Source organism: Lissotriton vulgaris, chromosome 4_1, assembly GCF_964263255.1.
Source record: "Lissotriton vulgaris chromosome 4_1, aLisVul1.2, whole genome shotgun sequence".
NCBI lineage: Eukaryota > Metazoa > Chordata > Amphibia > Caudata > Salamandridae > Lissotriton > Lissotriton vulgaris.
Genome location: NC_141691.1, coordinates 155549673 through 155574710, shown reverse-complemented (window position 1 = coordinate 155574710; position 25038 = coordinate 155549673).

Genomic DNA, 25038 nt, shown 5'->3' with positions numbered 1-25038 from the left:
CCCGGAACAACGCCAAGACTGTCGGGCTCTCCTACTACAATTTGCAAACCTGTTCTCCCTCACCCCAGGGGTCACCCCCTGGTGCCTTCACGACGTGGACACTGGGGATAGTCCCCCTATTCGACACAGGGCGTACCGAGTGCCAGACCGGGTGCGCACCTGCATCCAGGACGAAGTCTCTAAAATGCTGGCCCTAGGAGTGATAGAGCCATCCGACAGCCCCTGGGCCAGCCCAGTCGTACTGGTCCCCAAGGCTGCCGCCCCGGGCGTTGCCCCCGAGCTCCGGTTCTGTGTGGACTATCCGGGCCTGAACGCCGTTACCAGAACCGACGCTCACCCTATCCCCCGGGCGGATGAGCTAGTTGACCGCATGGGGGCCACCCGCTACCTGAGCATCTTCGATCTAACAGCAGGCTACTGGCAGATCGGCCTCACCCCCAGGGCCCAAGAACGATCCGCCTTCTCTACCCCGGATGGCCACTACCACTTCAAAGTGATGCCATTCGGCATGAAAAACGCTCCAGCTACCTTCCAGCGACTCGTGAACCAGGTATTGGCGGGCCTCGAAGAATTCAGCGCCGCCTACCTGGACGATATCGCTGTGTACAGTTGTCACTGGGCAGACCACCTTCACCATCTCCGAGAAGTCCTGCACGCCCTCCAGCAGGCTGGCCTCACCATCAAAGCCAGCAAATGTCAGGTTGGCCAGGGGTCCGTGACCTATCTCGGACACCAAGTGGGGAGCGGTCTGGTGGCCCCCCTTCAGCTCAAGATCGCTGCCATCCAGTCCTGGCAATCTCCGGTCACCCAAACCGAGGTCCGAGCCTTCCTAGGGCTCACCGGATACTACCGGCGGTTTGTAAAGGACTATGGCAGCATTGTGGGGCCCCTCACAGAACTCACATCCAAGAAAAACCCCAAAACCGTCAACTGGACTCCGGACTGTCAAGCGGCCTTCGAGAAGTTGAAGGCCGCCATGTGCACCGCCCCCGTGCTCCAGGCCCCCGACTACAGCCGGGAATTCATCGTACAGACGGACGCCTCAGATCATGGCGTTGGGGCAGTACTCTCTCAACTAAATGCCGAGGGAGTCGATCAACCAGTGGCCTTCATCAGCCGGCGCCTGCTGGCCCGAGAGCAGCGCTGGAGCACCATCGAGCGGGAAGCCTTCGCAGTGGTATGGGCCCTCAAGAAACTCCGGCCCTACCTCTTCGGTACCCATTTCAGGGTACAAACAGACCATAGGCCCCTGCAGTGGCTGATCCAGATGCGGGGGGAGAACCCAAAACTGTTGCGATGGTCCATCTCCTTGCAGGGGATGGACTTCATTGTGGAGCATCGCCCTGGCCAAGACCACGCCAACGCGGACGGCCTGTCACGCTTTTTCCGCCTCGGCGAAGAGAGTACCCAAGAAGATGGGTGACTCTCCCTGCCTTCAGCTGGGGGGGACGCATGTTGGACAGGCCTCGTGAAGGGGGCCGCTCCCTCCCTGCATAACAAGGACCAAACACCGGCTCTCCCGGTGTCACCAGAAGAACCACCCCGACAACCCACAGAAGCAACCCGCAACCCGTCCCCAACGGGACGCCTGCTCCCGAACACCCCGACATCGGCCGGCCCGGGCCGCCATCAGCAGCATTGCCCCGGCCCAGCCGCCATCTTGGACACTGCACCACGAGGCCGCGTGGCCTCAGCTCGACCCCAACCCTGGGCCTGGCCAGGCCCCGACATCGAGGCACCACCATCCACCCAGGAGGTGAAGAGACCACTTGGCAGGTCAATGGGAGAAAGGAGTGTCAATGGCTCTCCCCCGCCAGGTGCCGATCGCCCCCAGCCTCCCCGGGCGCTGGCTCCACCCCCCTGCTGGGTGTCTGGACTCCCTCATCCCGGACCTCCCGACCTCCAAGAGCGAGGGTCCGGACATCAAAGGAGGCCAGACCTATAACTGGGGCAGCTCCAGAGCAGGAAGGCAGTTGTATCCTTGAGTCGAGAGACACCGTGAAGAACTCATCCTTGACGGACTGCTGGCACTGCCACAGCCCTGACTTGTGAATCATCGCTCCTGCCTGCTGGCGCTGCCGCGGCCCTCTGCAACCTACACCTTCGTCGGGAGCTGCTGGCGCTGCCGCGGCCCATCCTTGTGGACCATCGCTCCTGCCTGCTGGCGCTGCCGCGGCCCTCTGCAACCTACACCTTCGTCGGGACCTGCTGGCGCTGCCGCGGCCCATCCTTGAGTGAACCATCGCCTTGCCTGCTGGCGCTGCCGCGGCCCTTCTCAAACGAGACTTACCATCCTAGCCTGCCGGCGCTGCCGCGGCCCGACCTTCCAGAACTCCGAGCTCGAGGATTGTGAGCTACCCATCTTGCCACCCCCATACCAGTCCGGTACCAAGACTGTCCCGCTACCTTTTCCCCCTCAGAGACTAGAATTGAGAGGACCCTCGTGTCCCGACCTCCCTGTACCGTTGATAACCTTGCTTCAAGAATCGTATATAAAGAGTGTTGTCCTCATCCTTGTGTGGTGTCCATCTGTGGGGGGGAAGTTACTTGTCTGTACGATCGCTGGAGACGGCCCTCACCTGAGGCCTCTCCCCCTGTCCTCGGCCGACCCTTTGGGTCCCCGTCTAACATATGATGTTTGGCGAACCTGGCCATGAGTGTCCACACATGGGACCCAATGTACAAAACACTTTTACATTGCAGATAGTGTGATTCGCAGAATCACCCTCTTTTGCAAGTCAGAACCAATTGTCTGACTCACACGAGGGGTCTGCGACTCATTCCGAATCCCAATCAGAAGGAGACGTGAAAGGGGTCTCCTCTCTTAATTGTGGTTTGTGATTTGCAATGGCGTATCAATGGTTTGTGACCACAAGTATGATTGCAAACCATTGATCAAATACTAACACCAGAGGTGGGGTAGTATCTGATTTGCAAATGGAAAGCTGTCCCGATGTCACTGCAGCTCCGTTGTAAATTGCATCACCCAACTTCGGGGAGCAGACAACTCCCATGCCTTCCCAAATAGAATTTTTTTGTTTTTAAAGCAACACCTTTTCCTTTAATGAACATGGGCTGATTAAAAATGATTTATTTTACCTTTAGGAATGCAAATCCAGGGTTTGAGGTTTGCTATGCCTTGTAGTCTACCATACATAAGCAGAGATTTTCATGAATTCTGAACCACCTATATATTTATCAAGTAGGTCAGTTTGTGAACTGACAATTTCCAATGCGACTTCTGTCTACACAGGTCACATCACAAATTACATACTGGCCACCCAGTTTGTTGGTGTTCACTTCCCACATCCTGGTTTGCAATAGGAATTAGTACATTGGTGGCCAGATGTACGACCCTGTTTTGTGGCCGCAAACAGGAGTTTCTCCCATTTGCGGCCGCAAAAAAGGGAATGGCATGCACAAATACTATTTTGCGAGTCACCGACTCGTAAAATAGCATTTGAGACTCCCGCTATTAGGAAGGGGGGTCCCTTCCTAATAGCGAGTCACCATGCCATGTACAATTGTTTTACCACGTCAACATAGTAGGTGGTAAACTACTTGCAAACCGGACACTTTGTGAGTATGTGAGAAAATATTTTTAAAAGCAGGCAATGGTCCCAGGGACCACTGCCTGCACTTAAAAAAATGAAACTGAAAAGTTTCATTTTTCTTTTTGAAATGCCTCCCGTTTTCCTTTAAGGTAATAAAAAAAAGACTGCTTTATTTAAAAGCAGTTCCAGACAATGTGGTCTGCTGATCCCTGCAGGCCACCATCCCTGGGAATGCTAGCCATTCCTAATGGGGTCGCAAATTACGACAGCCTCATTATTAGTCATGAGGCATGCAATTTGCGACCCCATTAGGAATCGCTAACAGTGTCAGAGACACTGTCGTACATCCCAATTTGCGAGTCGCAAATCAGTGAGTCGTACATCTGGCCCTGGGCCCCTTGTGTTTTATCATATCTTCCAATCATTTGCTCTGTTTAGCAGCAGGTAATATGGAAAGACTGTCTGCAATGCACTCCTCCCCGGTCTCTCAATAATGCACAGAACACTCATGCTTAGTCTGAAGGTATTAACTTTTATCAGAAGTCTAAGGTATCATGTCATGCGGACACGGTCTGTCCTGAAAGATGTCTTTTCCATCTGTGCTCTCTCTACACACCTGTCGAGCAGCCCAGGATCTGTCTTTGTAAACAACAGTAACCATGTGGCTGAGTTTTCTAATCCCCACTTCTGCAAGAGAAACAAGTTGGAGTATATTTACATTCAGACTTCAGGGAAAGCACCAGAGACCTAAAATGGCAATGAAATGCAGAGGCAGCGCTGGGACCGAGGCGTGGAGAGGTGGGGCTAATCTTTGCTTTTGTAACTGAGTAATTAAAATTAATCATTTGTGTTGCTGAATAAAAGCAATCCTTCTTCTGCTCCACTAATCTCTATTTTTAGCCTTCAGATGAACTGGAAAAAAGGTTCACTGAGTGAAGACCGGCTCCTCCCACTTGTGACACGTAGGGTAACAGTTTAAATCTTAGAAGGGCGAACTCTGACTTTCATCTTTTCAATGTCGATAGATTGAGTATTAAATAGGTATGGGTGTAATTCATATAAGTTGGTGTAGCATTATCATGCGAAATTACTTGAGAATTCTGCAAGATTAAATTTAAATATGCAAGAACAGTAATTCTGCATTTTGGACTATTTTTGGGTTGAAAAATGCTTCTTCGCATCCAAAATGGGTGCGAGAATGCATTTTGCAGTAAGAAATAGCGCTAAATGCAACAAAACACAAATAGCTGGTGTGAGCAGCTGTTCGATTTATGTGCTTTTGGGGTAGGATTTTCCACCAATTTACTCCCAACACTTAGAGCTATTTGCTTAACGTATTTGGATTCAAGGGTGCATACTGCACTAAGAAATACCACTCAATGCAGGAGCACTCCAATAGCGTGCGAAAGCCCCTACTTGTGCTTGCTAAATGTGCTCTAGCGGTAGCTCTCCGACCAAATTACTCCTAATTACGGGAGCAGGAATAATTGACGCGGAATTTTACTAATAACTATGCAAAGAGTAACGCTGAATTAACAAAATTACTCCGATTACTCTAGCATAATGGAAATTATGCCCCGGCCTAGTATTAATACCTTGTTTAAAAGTATTAACCCTTCTTCACAACGATGTGCAAATGGCAAAATTTTATATTTCATTTTCATTAAATAGTTATTATTTTTAATTTTTCCAGTGCCTAGATGCCTGCAGATGACAGAACGTGGCCAGTCTACTAATAATACTTTGTCCATGCTTTTTAGATTCTTTTAGAACCAGGCATGCCCATGCAGGTAAGAGTGGTAGGGCAGGGTGGGGGGGAGTCGACAGACAATGACGAGGAAAACCTAAATAAAAAATGAAAACCCTTTTCTTGCGCACTCTGCATCGCCGAGTCGCCGAGCGCAAGGTAAATGGTTTTCTTTAAAAAAATTTAAGTTACCCTTGTCATCGTCTGTCAACTCACGCCCTGCCCCCCTCCCCGCTGCTCTTACATGCACGAGCCTCGCCTGTTTAGAACTAATCAAACTACTGTTTCCTTTTTAAGCAAAGAATAAATACTTGTCCCATCCTAAATCTGCTTTGTGTGAGTCCGCGTACTGTACATTTTTGCACCATATGTAGGACCTTCAAAATTGACACACAGATCTGTGCCTCAAAATGCCACTCCTCCCAAACGGAATTAGGAAAATCTTCTTTTTACCTAAACTGGTTTTTCTTCAGCGAAATGCTGAGCATGAGTTCTGGAAGTTAGGGGGCCTGGAAGGCACTTTCAAGTCTTGACGAGGATGACGGCCATGACAGGTGGAGGGTGGCACTGCCTCGCTCCGCCCCCACGCCCGCTACACAAAGGTACCCGCTTTCTCACCTCAAACATCCTAGTGAGTAGACAGCGCTGCTGCCTCAGCTTTAAGGCCTCACTGCTTGAAAAGTCAAGATGGCGCCCATGTTTTCAAAACTCTGCAGGCACACACTGCTGCGCTGGAGCCAACCGCTTGCCTCTCACCAAGTCAATCAGCCTCACCACACTCAATCCGAGTGCATCAAAACATCTCCAGGGTTCACCAGTTGTCTTCTGGAGAGGTCTCAGTAGGCGCTTAACCACCCAACAAGGTCTGGGGCAGTGCTCACAAACTGACAACAGAATTCTGCAACAACGTCACTGCATACGCTCCTCTTCCACAGGTCAATATATCTCATCACCAATATGTTAAGAATAACCATACAGTATCGTAAGGTATGAACAAATTAAGTTTACCATCAAAAGAGGAGCCCACTGGAAAAGGACCCTCTTCATGAAAGTCCCAGAGCAGCTGACCAAAGGAACCGTTGCGTGGAATCTTTCATGAGGAAGGGTTCCAGAATGGTCAACAACCAACATTCCTACAATGACATGTCTGATGCTCTATGAGCATGTAACACTCGGCCAAACAATTTATCGACTTAATTACTAATATAGTAGGAGTAGGCGATAGATGCAGGGTTGTGTCAGGAAAAATAGCACATCGAAGAGTCACTAAGACTCCTAATGTTTCAGGCACCGGCAAGATGGTTTCCCTGAGTACAATGCTCACCACAGATATCTGCAATGGTCTGATGGTAATGAGCTCAAATCCTGGCACGACAGACTCAGTGTCTGTCCTTCTGATGTTGGTAACATAAGTTATTATGTGTATTGAAGGTAGATGATCACATTCTTGTCCATTTTGAGGAGTTTGGAGATGCCATATCAACCAGAATGTGTCACGTCACAGCAGTCCTCCTAGTCGTCAGTGGTGATGTCAACATTAATCTGTAGACCTAGTACCAAAGAATCAGGCATGCACAGATTTTTCACAAGTTAGCAGCGAACACGCAATCATTAAAATACGTAGAAATTGTCAAACCTGTTGATAAAACATCAGAATCTATATCCTTGTGTCGCATAAACAGTTGCTTTCTCACATGGTAAGCTAGGGGTCTGTGAATTAAGGGGCTGCACTTTGTTGCATACAAGAAGAGACGGATTAAAAACTAAAGAGAGCCCCCCCTAAGTCTGTACTGTCTAAACTACGGATCTTAAACTTGACCGTACATTGACGAAAGAGACCCATGAGCTGGCATTATCCTAGACTTCATCAGGACCCATAGGTTATTGATCAGTAGATTAATGTGAATGCCAGAGAGCGAAGGACATACAATGAATATCCATCAAATTGCTTTCATGTTAGCATAACAGATTTTTATAATTTGCTAAATGTATACGGTATTATAATGTGTTTCTTATTTAAAACGCTGCTCCATATGGAAACTATCACAACCATCTGATTGGCAAGCTCGCCATCTGTGGTAGGTCTTGTCACATTTGCAGTGAGGACCCCATAAGACTGGAGATACAGAAATATAAAAAAGAAAAAAAAGACTGCAGTCTTTTTCCATCTGTGCACCCAGGAACATCCCTGTGTCCATTGAGACTACCCAAACCATGCTCTAATTTATGAAAGAGTGGAAGAGCATCTAAAGAGCACTGCATCATAATGCAATACCAGTACTCTTATGCTACCTCTAAAGTTTTATGATGATGCTACCTCTATAATCACTTGTTGACGGTATCCTTGCCTTTGACCCTGCACAGTGCTCTACTACTTCGACTAGGTTTGTGCTATGTAAATAACGCATACAAACGTACACACCTATATACTGAACTGCAGCTTACTAGTGATAGTAAACCATAATATACCAGGTTAGTGTTTGGGGACAGGATATCTGACTTATTTGCATATGGCCATGTTTGAACTGGGGTGGTGGAGTGGGCTAAAGAATGACAATGGATTGAACCCAGATGAGTTGACTGGGGGTGAGTGCTTGCATTGTTCAACACTCTGTCCATTAACCCCTTTGACTTTGACAGGATATTTCTGCCACTTCCTTGTGGCCATCACTGAGCACCAGTGTTATCCAGACATGCCTCTGATGCTCAAGAGGACACCAATGTCATCTAGGATGTCCTTCCATTAGATTTCTGCCACTAGCGTTTATGTGCAAGGTGTCTGATCTTTTAGTATATTCATGGGTTATCACAGATGTGTGTAGCAGTTAAGATCCATCGTCAGAGACCCATCAAATCACTTTGGTCAAACATGCACTGGTTCATAAGAAAACCTAAGAATCAGACAAAAGGACACAAAGTTCTCCTTTCCTTGTCCACCAGCAGGTAGAGGCTGCCTTAGAGCAGGTAGTGTTCTATATATAGTAAGCCCTTTCAAACTCACCCGCTCACTCACTCACTCACTCCCGTGTAGTCTACAATTCGTATAATTTAAACGGTTTTGACTGCTTTATTTCTGATTTTTCAGAAACAAGAAGGTAAAGAAAAGAAACCAATGAAAATTCTTGCACTACCGCAAGAGGAATACTACTAAACATATCATAATGCTTAAATAATCTCTGCAAATTATGTCTTTGTACAAAAATTACATTGACAGTATGCTGCATTCTGCTGTCAGAAATAGAGCCAAACAAAGTTAAGTCTTTAGCTAATCAGTATTCTGTTCCGCCTCCTGGACACCCTTATTCCTTCTTTTTCTCACAATTCCAATCAAATCATTTGTCAAGCCTTCTTCGGTTTCTTGTACTCATGCGTGTCAGTAAAATAGGCTTCTCTTTCAGGTCGCACGGGGTTTCTTAGTGATATCTTGGCAGCAATGTCATTAGCATTCACTCCTAACACCACTGATCACCTCATTGTAGCTGGATTATCTGCTCTCAGTGGATCCTACTCCTGGTATATGTGTCTATTTCATTATAGGCATTAAACTTAACTGGAGTCATCTTTAACAATATTGCAACGAGACACCCCAATATAGGAGAAGCATAGGTAAACGTGTGGCCCCAGCTGTGACGCAGGCACCACAGGGCAATGGCGGTCTCTTTGGCTGTGCCCCTGTTTAACCTAGGGGTGTCAGTCCACCATATGTGTTGTCAGAGAGAGGACAGCTCCTGCAATTTATGTAATAATTTTTAGATTTTAATTCTGCAATTTGCAACATCAATGTATTAAAGTTTCCTCATTTAATTGATGTACGGGAACACAAGATCAAAAAGTATAGCGAATGAACAGCGGACACGCATTTCGCTCCTCTGGCTATCCCGCCAAGGGCTTTCTCAAGGCATATATCTCAAAGTCACCTCTTCTGGGTCCTGTTGGCTCAAGTAGAAGAAAAAAGTCTCTACAGTCCTAAGGAGACATTTTGGTATGAGTTCCTAGCACTTGTTGTGGGAATCCTGTAATATTGAGTGCAACTAGCGGCTAGTTGGCTCCTTGTTCAGGGCGAAGTGCAGGCGAGTCGTTCTCAGGTAAGGGGTCTATGGGTGGGGTCTTTTTCACTTCTATTGCCAGCGTTTCAAACAAAGGAGTGTTAGTGTTAAGCAGAATACACTGCTAAAATTTAAAGGCCTCAGCTCTGCTGCCTTCACTTAATACAAGTGAGAATGTAGTGTGTGAAGCATATTAATAAAATCCATAATTAATTTTGAATACAGAGATAAGCCGTTTGTTATAGGTGCTTTTATTGCATTTTTCGGCTTTTCTCATTTTTTTGTAATTTGCTTGGGGCACAAAGTTGGGGTGGTTGAGGAGACTAGGGAAGAATGTGCATTATTATGAACCTTGCAGCTCTGTTGTTTTTCTGATCTTGTCAAGTGTGCTAATTAGAAGTATGTCTTTTGAGTGTTGTAGTTTGGTGCCTAACTTGAGTTTCTCATTTATGTTGGCACCACCTGGGCTGCTGAGGAAGTATTTCAGTGCTTTGGTATTGTTGAGCCAAGAAATGCGATTGTTTATGATTACTCAGTAGTGGAGGGCCATGGCTTCAAAGGGTGCAAAGAGGACTGCAACTATCTAGCAGGTATGAGTATAAAGCAAGAGTGATGGGAAGGTTGGAGTCCATTGAAGAATTGTTCTCTCTCTTGCACCTCTAATTAGTTCGAAGTGTGGAAAAGGCTAGCGCACAGGTGGGGGCCCCCAGAAATGTCAGATCAGTGCCGTAGGAGGGCTGTGGTTCCCTTCAATGCCACTTTCTCACATTTTCTGAAGAATGCAGAAAACGCCGGGCCTACCAAAAGAGCTGGGGCTGCCTATGTAAAACCCCATGTCCAGCTCTTGGTGCAGAAAGGAGGCCTCAAAACACCCTTGTTAGTATTGGCTCCTCTGCTAGCTTCTTATTTGGTTGCCGCTATAACTCAGGGCCTTGCAGGGTAGAGCTTTCTTAGTCCACTTCTCACTTGGCTGCTGGTCCAAGTTTTCGATGAAGGTTTTCCATGCATGGTACATCTCTGTCTACACTACCAGGAGGAGTTTGCAAGTGTTGTGCCATGATAGTTTAAAGTTGGAGGGAAGCCAGTCACCGTCAGAAGTAGTTTGTCATCAGCAGGTACAGAAGAGGACACCTTGGCCATGGCCAAGCATTTGGTAGTGTTGCTTGAGCGGGGTAATCAGAACAATGTTAAGACACCATTGCAGGCTGGGGCACCCACACGCCCGGGCCTGTGTCAGCCTCTGGCTGGAGGGGGCTTAGGTCAGCAGGCTTTCTCGGTGGTCAGCAACCCTAGGTCAGTCAACACGATTTGCTGACACGATTACTGTTGTGAGCCTATTTCCACTGGGGAGCAAAAGACCAGAGCAAGTGATGTTTCTAAAAAAGGTAAGGAAACACGGGCCAACCGCACGCCAGAGATCAGCCGGCTGCCCACCTATCTGAGAAGGCGAGGATCATCTCCAAGGTTGCTTTCATTGTGATCCGTGACTTGATGATCGAAACAGCAGTGGGTGAAGAGGCAGCACTCTACACCTGAAGTGGAGGAGGTACTTTCTAACCGGATACAAATTTACCATTTTCAGGTGGCTCTGATGGAGACGCGTGCTGACTTGGCCCCCAGTTTGCCTGTTACTATAATAAATAGTCTAGGCTTTCAATGAGCCTGGGGGAAACTCTTGTAAGGAGCACAATAGGACAAGATTAATGATCCCAATATGTTACATGGTCAGGAGGATGTGAATGCTTTGCTCAGTCCTATAAAGTGGGCTTTTGCCCAACAGGAGCATGTAAGCTTAAACAGAATTGTGCTTCAGTTGCCTGCCAGAACACCTTGAATTTAAATGCATTAGGAAAGCAAAAGGCAGATATCCCCAGAAGAACCAAGAGCAAATGGTTAAAGTTGAAATCATAATCTCCACTTGTTTAACAGACAATTATCCCCTGGTTGAGGGTCTATCCTGAATCCCAAGGTGCACAGCACTTGTACTTGGGTTTTGTTTTGGTTTTAGGATCCCTGCCATAGAGGTCTATGGCAGTGATACATATTGGAATCAGTGGTCATCATAGGCAAATAAGGAAACAGAAAGTAAATTATTGTAAACGAGAAGCAGCTAGGAGGGTTGCTGGTCTGTTCAGCTCAGTACCGTAGCGGGCTTTGCGCTCCATTGGGTGGCAAGGAGCCTGGTGAATTCTGCCATAGTCAAAAGACCCATCTGTTGATGATACCATTGATCCTGCCTTATGCTTGGCCAAATACGCCTCCCAGATCAGGCTTTATCGATGCTGAGGTCCTTGGATCCAAGGGTCCTGGCAAAAGTCACCCCTCGGACTCAATCCGGTCCAACCAGAAAACTTTCACAAATGTATGCTGACTGGGTATCTGTATCTTCTGACTATTTTGAAAGGTTCGGGACCTTTTGGAATGGGTTTTTAGGAGGGATTCTGGTACTTTATTAGCACTGCATTACTTTGGTGCTTTGTTATTCATGTGCCTTCCTAGCAGTGCCCACTGACATCAGTCCCTTACTGCATTAATGGATTTACTTGTGAGGCTAAGGGTACCTTGGTGACGGAGAAGACCAGTGGTTGCACAGGAATGCTGGTGCTCTATATGGGTTACGGCAAGAGAAAGCTGTGGCATTAGAGGCTTTTTTCAGGATATGTCTTGGAGAACAGAAGATCACATTCCATCACTACATGCTCTAGTGGGTCTGCTGAACGTTTTGCATTGCATATTGTACTATGGACCGACCATTTTCAAGATATATTGCAAAGGCAAAACATCATTGGGTTAGGTTGTCAGTGGAGGTCATTTTCAACTCTTTTAATTGATGGCTTCAATGGCTCTGTAGTCTGACCGCCACCCCATCCCCATCCCTGTGTCAACTCAGGAACTTGGTATGTTTCCAGATAAAGCTGAGAGTGTGGGTGTTGAGGCAGTCTTGGAGAATGAATGGTGTGATTAGGGGATCAAGTTATGGCTCAGTTGCCCAGCGCATCTCTCTGGTGGGTGCCAGGGTGTTCTCCATTGAATGCTTCTGCATTCAGGATGGCATCTGAGTAACCCTTGCTCCATATCTGTGAGTCAGCTGACGCAATTTTGATGAGACCTCCACACTACAGGGGGTGGGAACTCTGAGATCGTTTTTTGTGATGCTGAAAGGACCTGCGGAGCAGTCAGAACATGACCGTACAAAAGATATTAGCATTGTTAGATGGGATTGTTGCATATGATTGCTGTCTACCAAAGCTCAGCATGGGACTTCAAAATGCTGTTGATATTTGTATTATGTTTTTTGCAAAACGTTGTTCCAAATGCTTTTGTTTCTTTGTGCACTGTTTCCTTAAAATACATACGCACTAAGACGCTTTTCTCTAACCAAAACCACTTTGTGACTCAGCCTCATTTTGCTGGTCAGTTCTTACTTCTGGTACTTGTGACTCTTGCTTTGTCTCCTTCTTAACCTGCACTACTCATAGGAGCACAAGAACTAAATGGAATTATTCAATGTAGGCTTCGAAGCAATCTTACAATAGAAAGCGCCTAAGAACAAACATAGAAGAAAGACTATCATGCACTGTAACCACATTGCTAAGTACACACATTGCTAAGGGCTAGCATGGCGGGCCTTTTGAATGTAGAAATTAAAATGTTTTTTAAAGCAGCCAAAATGGGAATATGAAGACTTTTAATCTGAGAAGAATTTAAGTGACCTGCCTCCGGAGATTTTCTGCTGCTAATTTGCAAAAGTATTGTAAAGGAAGATGTGAGAAGGAGATTCATTGAAGTTAAAAAACAAACATACATGCTGATTTATATGAAAGGCATACTCTACTGTACCACCAGCTTTCAGTTTCTTTTCTCATTATCTATTTATCCATTTGATCAAGAATACAGATAATTCAAAGAGATAGCGTCTCATCATCCTACATCTCTGGGGCGTGATTCCCCAATGATGACTTGAGGATGGGATTGAAAAAGAGTCCTTAAAGGTTTTCTAAAGTAATCTCTCAGAATCAATTAGCGCATCTCCATAGCCAGCGTAAGGGATATGCAAATATGGCTGCACGCTGGTCCCAACAGAGATGGTTTTCATTAAGGCATTTACTTTAAAGCAACTCTGATAAATATCCACATGATTCTAACAGAAAGTGGCTTTTCTTTAACAATTTTTTTTCTAGTTATGTTATTTTTACATAGAATCTTGAAATGTTATTTTAAATTTTAATATCACTCCGACTACACACATATAATGTGCTGATCGTTATGCTTGGCAAGAAAAATATGTGCCAAAAAGGAAACATGCAATTCACTAAAGAAGCATAGAGAAGCAGGAAAATAGAAGCTCTCAACTGGGCCCAAGCATTCTCTTGGTTTAGCATCCAGATGTGATTTCAGATACCATTGGCTACACATGGAAACTAATGGGAAATCTACTCCTCAAAAGGGCACTGTTTCCACCGCAAGTTATGCTAAGCAGATGAAATGTTTAATTATTATTTGGAACAATCTCCATGAAGTCACTATATAGACATGCTTCTATGCTATAGACAGTACTAGAATTAAAAAAAATAACACTGTAAAATATGACTAAAACATCACCATCTTGGGCTTCAATCTCGTTAGACCCCCAGAAAATCTGGAAATAGTGGGGCAAAATGCATTTAAAGAACAATTCACTAGCTAAAAGCAATCGTTTTTACAAGTGGTTTGATGGGAAACTAGTGAAATATTCCAATACCAGAGGGCCTGACAATGTACCCAGGATCCGTGTTTCTCTGTAGCATGAAATATGTATATGGCTAAAAAAGTGTGTGCCTGATTAAAAAAATGGATGCGCATTATGCAATCATTTCTGCCACAGAACAGTCTCTGTATGATTCAGGATGCTCCACCAGAAAAAAAAGCATTGTCAAACACATGCCTTCTAAAAAAGGATGCACCATGGTCTACATTACATCACGGAGAAAAGGGTCAGATTTGCGCCATGGTGCACCCACTCTGGGTTTGCTGGCAAAGGCCAACACAACATGTCTTATTCTGTGAGTACTCCTAAGTCCTACAGACAGCAAAAAAGCTTAGATACACTGAACAGTTGTTTACCTATGGCATGGTTTCTGTTTGTTATAGTGAATAGCAATCACCTTTCTTGTTTTATATGACATCTTGGAATGTATTCAATTGCAGAAGGTTATCTTTTTTGCCGACACCTATATTTAGAACGGTTCAACATCTTTTCAGCAAATTTAACAGCTGAACTTCAAGGTCTGCTCCTACTACTCAAAAACTTTATCTAATGATTTTTGTTTTACCTTTGGACGTTTTTAATTAGACTAATGTTCATTTAGAGCCCCATCGCTGCAATTAGAATATCCTATTTCAATAATGGACATTCAGGCCTACCTGGTCTTGATCAAGGCCTGGTAAAAAATAATATTAACAACTCTGTGTTCACTGTTGTCTAAATTCTTCATAGTCTTTTAAGTGTTTTTCATTTCGGCTGTTATTTTTTTGTTTACAATTGAATATACTGCTTGTACTGCATATATTAAAACAACGTAGTTCAAGAATTATATAAATGTATTGAATTAAAATTCATATTCATATACTATAAACTTTGTGTTTTATATTTAACATAAAAGTATAACTTATTCTGTAAAAAAAACTAAACATTACTGTGTATAACAAGTTGATACAATATTACAATAAAATGTAAGATTAAAGAAACAGCCCCTAGGACACTGTTCTGTGTGCATTTATGAGAGCGACACTGTATCTTTTTTTTTAGGTGAGTCTGTGTTGCCGCGAGGAAGATGTACGTGCTGAAAGAAAAAGCTTTGTGAATCAGGCTTAATCTCTGCAGATGGATATAGCAAAGGAACATGGTGCTGTCAAGGGATGTTTTGAATTTTATAGCTACACTTATTTAAAAATGAATTTGTGAAACCGTTTCAGGGGAGGGTAGAAGATTGTTGACAACAAAAACTCCATGTACATTGCAGTGCTGTAACGGTGTGGTGTGGGGAAAGTAGGAGAAGGGAGGCTAGGAATCATATCTTTGTGAAAGAATGTGTGTCGTACATTAGTAGTGAAACAGAAGTTGGATTTGAACTACAAGTGATTAGCTGAAATATTTGGTAATGCTTAGAATGCGGCATGGGTATCAATACCAAAGTTGTTATTGGATGTTAAAAAGGTGTGATATGTTTGAGGGGTGATAAAGATGAAAGCAAAGGATGTTGAAGACACAGGAGGACATGCTTGTAACAGAGGGTGATGAAGACAATGAGTTGTCCCACATAGTCTTCTTGGACTTTTCACCCACAGAGTTGGTGTAAATCCATTCCAGCCGAGCCGGCTCTTATAAATATTGTCCCCTTTTATTATACGTTTTAGCTTCATCTTCCATCCACTACTGTTAGATAATAAACCAACTTAACCAATTTTTCAGAGAGTGAATATTTCATTTCTACAACACAGCTCATAATTATCTGCCAAATACTAAACATTACAAATGGCACAATGTTATCATTACATTTTCTCTCTTTCAGGGTCCTTCATTATGGATAACCACAATTCTCTCAGCACAGTGGAAAGAAGGAACATGTATCATCCTCAGATTTTTCCTCCTACGTTTCCTTCAAGCTGCATTATTAGTAGGAACAATAAAAATAAGCTATTCAAATCCTAGCAGGACTGAACCACTTTACTGTGACTTCCATTACATATCACGTCCATTACTTCAACATTCATCTCGTGAGGTTTTTCCATGTGCAAGCATTAGCCACAAAAATCTAGACTGAACAATATGCACTAATGAATCTATATCTATATGTATATCCATATCTATATCCACATATACATCTGTACCTAAATCTATACATCTCTAGCTATATCTCTCTATCTGTATCTATGTATATATGTTTACATGATAAATAAATTATAAGTAATCCCCACAATCAACATATACAATTATCACAAAAACCACAAAAAATGTCTGGCAACGTACTTCACAGAAGTCATTGTGTGTTATCAAATAACAAACTGAAAATATGGTTGCGAGTTCATGGTCATAGTTGTTAGAGATTATATTCAGATAAGACTCTTGTCCAACAACAGATATAACTGAAACTAAAAACCTATCTGATGGCTTAACATGTTGGGACATCTCCCACAATGTAGCATTCTAGCAGTAAAGACTTTTTGACACACAGTTCATCAGATTTCAAGATATTTGACCCACTATATAAATTGTGTCAGCCTAAAGTATTACAGGAGTATTACAGGAGTCCATAATGTAATTTAGCCACCTAATTTTGCTAAAACATTCCAAATTCAAGCAGTCACGTAGGATTTCTGGGGTCAATAATGCTGCTGGATTCATCCAGATTGATATCTAGAGTAGAATTGACGCATGTTTGATAGTGTCTTCCAGATAGTTACATCCCTATTCCTCATGGTAGATACATGACGGATGCTTTGAGGAGGGCCACCAAACACACACCTGCAAAACTTTTTTCTTCAGATTGCAGACTAGATCCATTACCAATGCCGCAGACACCCACTCCATAGGTCACAGCTGCACACACTTGCTAATATAAATACACTGCAGATGTTTGTTCCAGATCTTTGCTGAAGTGTTATAAACTGCTCCCCAAATTCGAATAACTGAAAACGTTCTTATATGTATGAGAGGATGTAGCCTTACTGCTAGAGCAGTCGTTGTCGAAGCTGGGGAACCAGGTTCGAGTTTCGGCAACTACGCTCAACATCCTGGGATTCTGGTCAAATCACTTAATCTTCCTGTGTCTAACAAAAATGTATGTGTCCATCTGTAACGAAACTGGTGCTATATAAAACTCTAAATAAAAAAAAGAAAGGTTGTCTTTCTATTAGAATGATTAAACCTGACACTCCGGTGTAAAATACAGGTCACTTTCAGTACAACCTGACCATTAATGGTAAACATTCTAGAAATTTTAGATGTGGTGTATTTAGGATTCATAGATAAAGAAAATGTATTGGAAACATTAGTGGTAAGAACCAGTCTTTATAATCCTTTAGCAGTTTGAGTCATTAAAACTGCATCAGCCCGGTGGCAGTGGGCTCGCTTGCAGGAGCTGAGGGCTGCGATCGTGTACTCTGTGCTTTTAGCGCGCTGTCACGCAGATTTAAATGGTGACGCGCATTTATTTTTAAAATCGTATTTTTCCTAACTCACCTGTACTGAAAATCCACAGGTACTTTTAACCTTCCACTTTGCTTCCTAGGGGCCCGGTCGGGGCTGGCTGGCAGCTGATTCCACGCTAGGCTCCCAGCGCTAGTGGCCGCCATCTTAGGTTGGGCTGGTTCGCCCAACCCCACTCACGCCACTCCCCCCACGCTGCTCCTCCATTTAGGAGTGAGCCTCACGTCTCCCCAGCGATTGCGAGCAGCCCGGTGGCAGTGGGCTCGCTTGCAGGAGCTGAGGGCTGCGATCGTGTACTCTGTGCTTTTAGCGCGCTGTCACGCAGATTTAAATGGTGACGCGCATTTATTTTTAAAATCGTATTTTTCCTAACTCACCTGTACTGAAAATCCACAGGTACTTTTAACCTTCCACTTTGCTTCCTAGGGGCCCGGTCGGGGCTGGCTGGCAGCTGATTCCACGCTAGGCTCCCAGCGCTAGTGGCCGCCATCTTAGGTTGGGCTGGTTCGCCCAACCCCACTCACGCCACTCCCCCCACGCTGATCCTCCATTTAGGAGTGAGCCTCACGTCTCCCCAGCGATTGCGAGCAGCCCGGTGGCAGTGGGCTCGCTTGCAGGAGCTGAGGGCTGCGATCGTGTACTCTGTGCTTTTAGCGCGCTGTCACGCAGATTTAAATGGTGACGCGCATTTATTTTTAAAATCGTATTTTTCCTAACTCACCTGTACTGAAAATCCACAGGTACTTTTAACCTTCCACTTTGCTTCCTAGGGGCCCGGTCGGGGCTGGCTGGCAGCTGATTCCACGCTAGGCTCCCAGCGCTAGTGGCCGCCATCTTAGGTTGGGCTGGTTCGCCCAACCCCACTCACGCCACTCCCCCCACGCTGCTCCTCCATTTAAACGCCCCCTATGTGTCAGCGCAGCGGACGAGCACAGCGGGTGCGCCGTAGACGCGCCGGAGTCACGCCAGAGTCCAGCCCGTCTGCGCCCGTCCGCGGCAGGCCGGGGCAAGGGGCACTCCCTTATGTCCATTCGTTGACATACTCTTCCTCCGACCTCTTGTCCCTTTGGTCGCCGCTTGGTACCATCAGCCCATATACATCCAGCTTGTTGCAACACTTGAGCCTCTTTTCTATCCCTCCATCTACCGCTCCCACTGCTACATCAAATCTCACCTATTTGTCCCGTGCCACTTCCTCTGCTCTTCCCCCACATCCCGTCCCCCACAAGCCCACCTTTAACATTACTGCTGCGCTCCTCAACACCAGATCTGCAGTCAGTCATCAGTATGAGCTCTATGATTACCTTGACACCCATAATCCTAATCTTCTGTTTATAACAGAGACTTGGCTTAAGGCCGACTCCCTACCCAACGTCTTAGCAGCACTCCCTCCCTCATATTCCATCGTTCGAGCAGATCGACCGGAGGGTAGAAGAGGCGGTGGAGTGGCCCTTATTGCTCACACCGACCTTCACTTCCAGATTCTCCCCTGTCCCCCCATCCCCGAAGTTGACTGCCTGATTATTCGCTCTACTTCCCATGCCACTCCCCTAACCGCTGTGCTTATCTACCGCCCCCCTAATCCTACTCCTACCTTTGTTTCTTGCCTCCAGGACATCCTCGCAACCCTGGTCATTAATAACTCGTCTGTACTGGTCCTGGGTGACCTTAACTTCTGGCCCAACGACCCGGCCGAAAGCTCTCAATCTAAGGAGTTCACCGATCTAATGACCAGCCTCAACTTTACCTCCCATGTTCACAGTCCCACCCATGTGCATGGCCACTCTCTCGACCAGGTTTGGACCCTGAACATCCCCACCTCCTCCCCTGCTATATCCCCCTGCCCTTGGTCAGACCATTTTTTAATTTCCTTTTCCCTTGCCTTAGCCCCAGTGGCTAAACCTTCCCTCCCCAAGAACACCTGGGTTAGGAAATGGGGCAAGGCAGACATGCCTTCCTTCCACTCATCCCTAGTCAACGCCTGTCCCGATCTTTCCGGCCTCGCCGCCCCGGATCAGTTGGCCATGATCGATGGGTGGCTGACCCGTGCTGGCGAAGACTTCGCCCCCTTGAGGCGGATCACGGTTAAGCGAGCTCACGCCGCTAACCGTTGGTTCACCCCTGACCTCAAGGCAATGAAACTGGCCGCTCGCAGAGCAGAGCGCGTATGGAGAAGAGAATACTGCCCTTTGGAAAAAACCATCTACCTCTCCGTGCTTAAGACATACAAGCAGGGTATCCTGGATGCTAAGACCCTGTTCTATTCTAACAGGATATTGGCAGCGGAATCTCAAACTAAGGAGATTTTTGCCACAGTTCACGAACTTGCTTCGTCCAATAGAGCTGTGGCTTCCATTCCCCCCTCCCAACCGCTTTGCGACTCACTCAACGATTTCTTCGTTGACAAGGTCGCAAAGATCAAAGCCAACATTCCTCTCCCTTCCTCCACTTTTACCAATCCTTCCCCGCCCGTTATCACGTCTAAACTCACTTTCATTCCCCCCTTAACCAAGGCCACGTTCTTCCCCCTGCTTCATAAGGTAAAGTCAGGTTCCCCCCTTGACTTTGCCCCTGCTTACATCTTAAGAGAAATCTTCCTAAACTGCCCCACTCCCCCCCTCACACTTTTGAACGACTCGCTCAGCAACGGAGCGGTCCCCACTGCTCACAAATTCGCGGCCATCATCCCCATTTTAAAAAAACCTGGTGCAGATCCCTCTTCCCCTTCCAACTATCGTCCCATTTCCCTCCTGCCTTACTTGGGTAAAGTTCTAGAAGCCCACGTGACCAGCACCCTGAGCGCCTATGTGGAAGCCAACCACTGCCTCTCTACCAGGCAGGCGGGCTTCCGCCCCCTCCACTCCACCGAGAGGGTGGTGACCTCAGTGATGGACAGCCTACGCGAGGGCATCGACACTAACTGTCAGCAGGCCCTCCTCCTTTTAGATCTGTCCGCCGCTTTTGACACGGTGGACCATTCCACTCTTCTCACCCGTGTCAAGGTGGCGGGCATCGAGGGCCTGGCCCTCGCCTGGCTTGAGTCCTTCCTGAGCGACAGGGCTCAGGCGGTTCACCTAGCTGGCTTCACCGCTGCTCCTCGCAGGGTTGCTTGTGGAGTCCCCCAAGGTTCCTCACTTTCCCCTCTTTTGTTTAATTTATACATCTACCCTCTAATTTTTATGTTACAGCAGCTCGAGGTCACGGTGTTTAATTACGCCGATGACCTCCAGCTAATTTTCAACCTTTCCCATTCCTCTTCCTCCTCCCTGAACGTCCAGTCCGTCATGTTGTTCATCCAGGACTGGATGAACTGCAACCACCTCAAACTCAATCCAGACAAGACGGAGTTAGTCTTGACTGGAGGTGGTTGCAGTCCCTGGTCCCCCTCCCACTGGCCTTCCTCACTTGGTGTCCCTCCGCTTCCTGTTCCCAAGGTCAAAACCCTTGGCATTCTCCTCAATTCTTCACTTTCCGTTCACTCACAGGTTTCCTCAGTTGTTTCTTCCTGTTTTTTCTCCCTTAGAACTATTAGGAAGATCTCTCGCTTTTTCTCTCTGCCTGCGTTAAAAATCATAGTGATGGCCATGGTGCTCTCGCGCCTTGATTATGGTAATATCATCTACAATGGCGCCCCAGCCTACGCCATTCGCCGATTGCAGCTAGTGCAGAACCAGGCTGCCCGCCTGATCCACGGCCTGCCTAAATTCCATCGGGTTACCCCCCTAATGCAGGCACTGCACTGGCTGCCGGTGAAAGAGCGTGCCCTGTTCAAACTCGGCTGTACCACCTTCCAGGCCAAAATGGGCACCGCCCCGGAGTTCATCTGCTCCGCCATCAAACCCTACTCACCTGGCAGAGAGCTCCGCTCCTCCCATCAGGCCCTGCTAGCCATCCCCCGTTTCCGTAAGAAAAAGGCCGGAGGAACAAAATTTGCAGTTCTCGCTCCTGCGTTCTGGAACTCCCTCCCGACTGAACTTCGACTGACTTCCTCCTACATAGAGTTCCGGAAGGGTCTTAAAACTCTGCTCTTTTCCCAAGCCTACAAGGTCTGATCCCCTTCGCTCCTGCCATCCCCCTCGCAATCCTAAAGCGCCAAGAAACCGCTTGGTAGTAGAGCGCTATATAAATGTTTTTAAATTCAAATTCAAATCATCAGCCTATAAGAGCACAGGCATGAGTTTAGAGTCCAACCTACGCGTGTCATGTCTTGCTTCCCTATGTGGTCCTCTAACTGGTTGATGCAAAATCAAAACATAGCCCTCTAAGACACCTCTCATCATGTTAAAACATTCTGGTACTTCTCCGGCTTCCTCCCCTCCTTGCCAGCGTGCGGGTAGGTCTAATCGAGAAGTCCACCTTGCGGACAGGTACCAACAACAGTGGTACCAACGCTCGGGAGAAGTCCGATGACACCATTCTGCTACACAAGTAGGGTTCCACTAATTGTGGTAGGACCAATTGACCTGCTACCACTTACTTGTGGAAGGTAATACCTGTCCTTCCTGATACGTGTCGGACAATTTTCATATAGGTCCTGATGAATTGCTAGTTTTAGCATGAAACATGTTGACCACTAGGTAGAGCACACCTCACTGGATCTTAGCACCCGTGAGTGTATCTCCCTACACTGTCTTTAACAAGGTAGTTAAGCCACACTAATAAAAATTCCTGTGGACTTCCTAACCTTTTTTAATCTGCACCACTTCACTCCTTGCGCACGCCTACACTTTACTTAAAACCCTCATACCCACATGCACCAACGTGCAGGAACAAAAGATCTCAGATAAAGAGCCCCTTCGCGGGTGGCCGTCAGACATTGCAGCGCTAGTCTGACGAGGAGCAGAACCCAGATGTTGAAGCATGACACCTAGCTTGCTGGGTGTGTGAGGGTTTTAGTTCTGAAAGGGGGCCTCCCCCCACTTCAGTGTCCTTGGTTCTTCTGCATCTCCTACTTAGGGGGAACAGTGTATCCTTTTTGTTTTGCCTTCTCCCCCTTGGCCATATTTCACTTTGCAGTCTGAGAAACTCAGTAATGGAGGGTTTTACACCCATAGTGCTTAAGACTGAGTAAAACTTGACCCTATTTACTCTATTGAAGATCGAGCTCAGGGCCATGATTGCTAGATCTAGAGAGCCCACAAATGCAGACACATATTTGCATGATGACAGATGGAGAGTGAGGCACTGTTCCACAGTTTCAAAACCAAACCTGAAACATTATTGACTTTCCAAGATTCTATTAGCATCGGGATGAATTTTATCAAAACGTGACTGCATATTGTATCACACTTAATTGACTTGGCCTAGGAACATCATTAACACTAACAAAAGTTATAACAGTCATCAATAAAGGAGCCCACTAATCCACATTGTGCTTTTAAAGGTCCAATGGAACTCCTTCAGGCCCCTGACCATTCCCCAGATGCACTATTATTCAAGTCAACGCAGACATCTTTAAGAACAAAATTCAAATTAGTCTGCATTTGTGATGCTCAAGTGAGTTTTTAGGACTGCCCTAGCTGTATATCGATTTTAAAACTTTAATGAGTAACTCTGCCGTTACATGTACATTCAATCCGGAATGACCAATGCTCTCATAATAAAGGTTTACATTGATCACTCTCCACTAGACAGCAGTATCTTTGGCCTTACCGTTTGTGCTTAAACTCTCCCAAACTTTGTTTTGCATTGCAATCCTAGGTTCTTTAATAGCATGCTTGTGTAATTAATTCAGCACCTCTTGGGGGAATATGATTTAGAGCAACCCTAAGATTAAGATTAGCTCTTCTGCAAGATTTATCAAACCATTTTTCATGAGTAAGACAGTGTCTGCTAAGTGGTGGAGCACGAAGTACGCAATCAATCACCTGTACAATAGAATTGATGTATTTGTAGACTCAGAGTCACATATGTATCTTGCAAGCATGTCCTGTCATCAATATAGGAGGCAGTAGTAATCTTTCTCAAAACAGTAGTGGGGTCAATCACTTCCCAAGCTACCTTCTGCCGCCTATTACTATTTCATTTTACATACTAATTTTAAGGTTATTACCCAATGAATGTTGTAGGTTAACATTAAATGCAATGTATTGTTATCACTGTAAAAACTCTCCTTAATACTATAATTTGGGGACGCGACCCAGCGGGCATCTAGAAACACCATTATAATCAACAGTGCTAGAGGAAACTACAGCCACGTTTGTAAGAGGAACAACATCATATGATGAGGAAATGGTTGGTGTGGTAAACAAATTCTAAGTGGTACGCAAACCAAGAAGGGCAGTCCGTTGATTAACCATGCTACCAAAGAAGAAAAATGTATGATGTACTAATCTACCTCTGCTGAATCAATCAAATCTAAAGACATGTCATTTAGTTTGATGTTAAAATTCCCAGCAAGAATAATGAAAACATTGCTTCTGGGCAAAGTTAAGTCACTATTCATGAAAGGATCTGAGAAATGGGATAATGTCAGGAAAATAGTGACATCTGAAGTGTTAAAAATGTAATTGTAGAAGTTAATAAGTAACATTTTCCCCATGTTGTCTACATTTCAGTTCTAATACCTACACGTTTGTAGCACTTGATTTTACCTGTCAGAGAAAGTGCAAATAAAAGATAATGCTATCTGTGTAGGAAGCCAGCTTTCACTCATTGTATATGAAGATGATATATCTTGGACCACATGTGAAGCATACCCCTCCAATTGTAGAACACATACCATGTTTCCCAAACAATTATTGTTTGATATTGAGAGATGAAATTGGCCCATACTTTGTACCTAAACTGACAATGTTCTAAGAACATAGACCAATGCTATTAGGTTTCTTGCAATCTTTAGGAGGATTACCAAAACCATACGCATTGGTAATTAGAGCCGTACACATTGAGAAGCAGGCAGATCTTCCATTGATTCAAATAGGGCAATACTTGGAATTTTAGGACCATATTGTTTCTTGTACTGGAAGAATCTGACAACCACTTATAAGACAGTTACCAGTAGATTTATTTGAATGGAACAGCAAGAATAGAAGTCTGAAGACTAGAGCACTCTTTAGAGTAAGCAAAAAATTTGACAACTAGAATAAGATGCCTATATTTGATGACAATACAATCACCTGGAGATGCTTTAGGCAAGTTTGCTATCCATCCCACTCTTCTCACCATAATGATATTGTTGTGACTACCTAGTTTCCCCTTATACAAATATTCAAATTTGTCCAATAAATAACCTTGTTTCTAATTGCATATAGCTTTTAGTATGAGAATTAATTAAAAGGATAAATTTTTAGCACCATTAGTATCATAGCACATTGAGTGAACAGAGGGGGGTAGTTTGTAGAATGTCAGAGAGTGTTTAATATGTTCATCACTAGGTTTTGCAGCACTATAATTTAAAGTAATAGAGATAAATGTGGTGTGGTTACTATCCTTACTATGATGATATGTTTTGGAAGAGAGGACTGCACCTGCGTTGTCTCTTTTGTAAATGTTCATGATTTG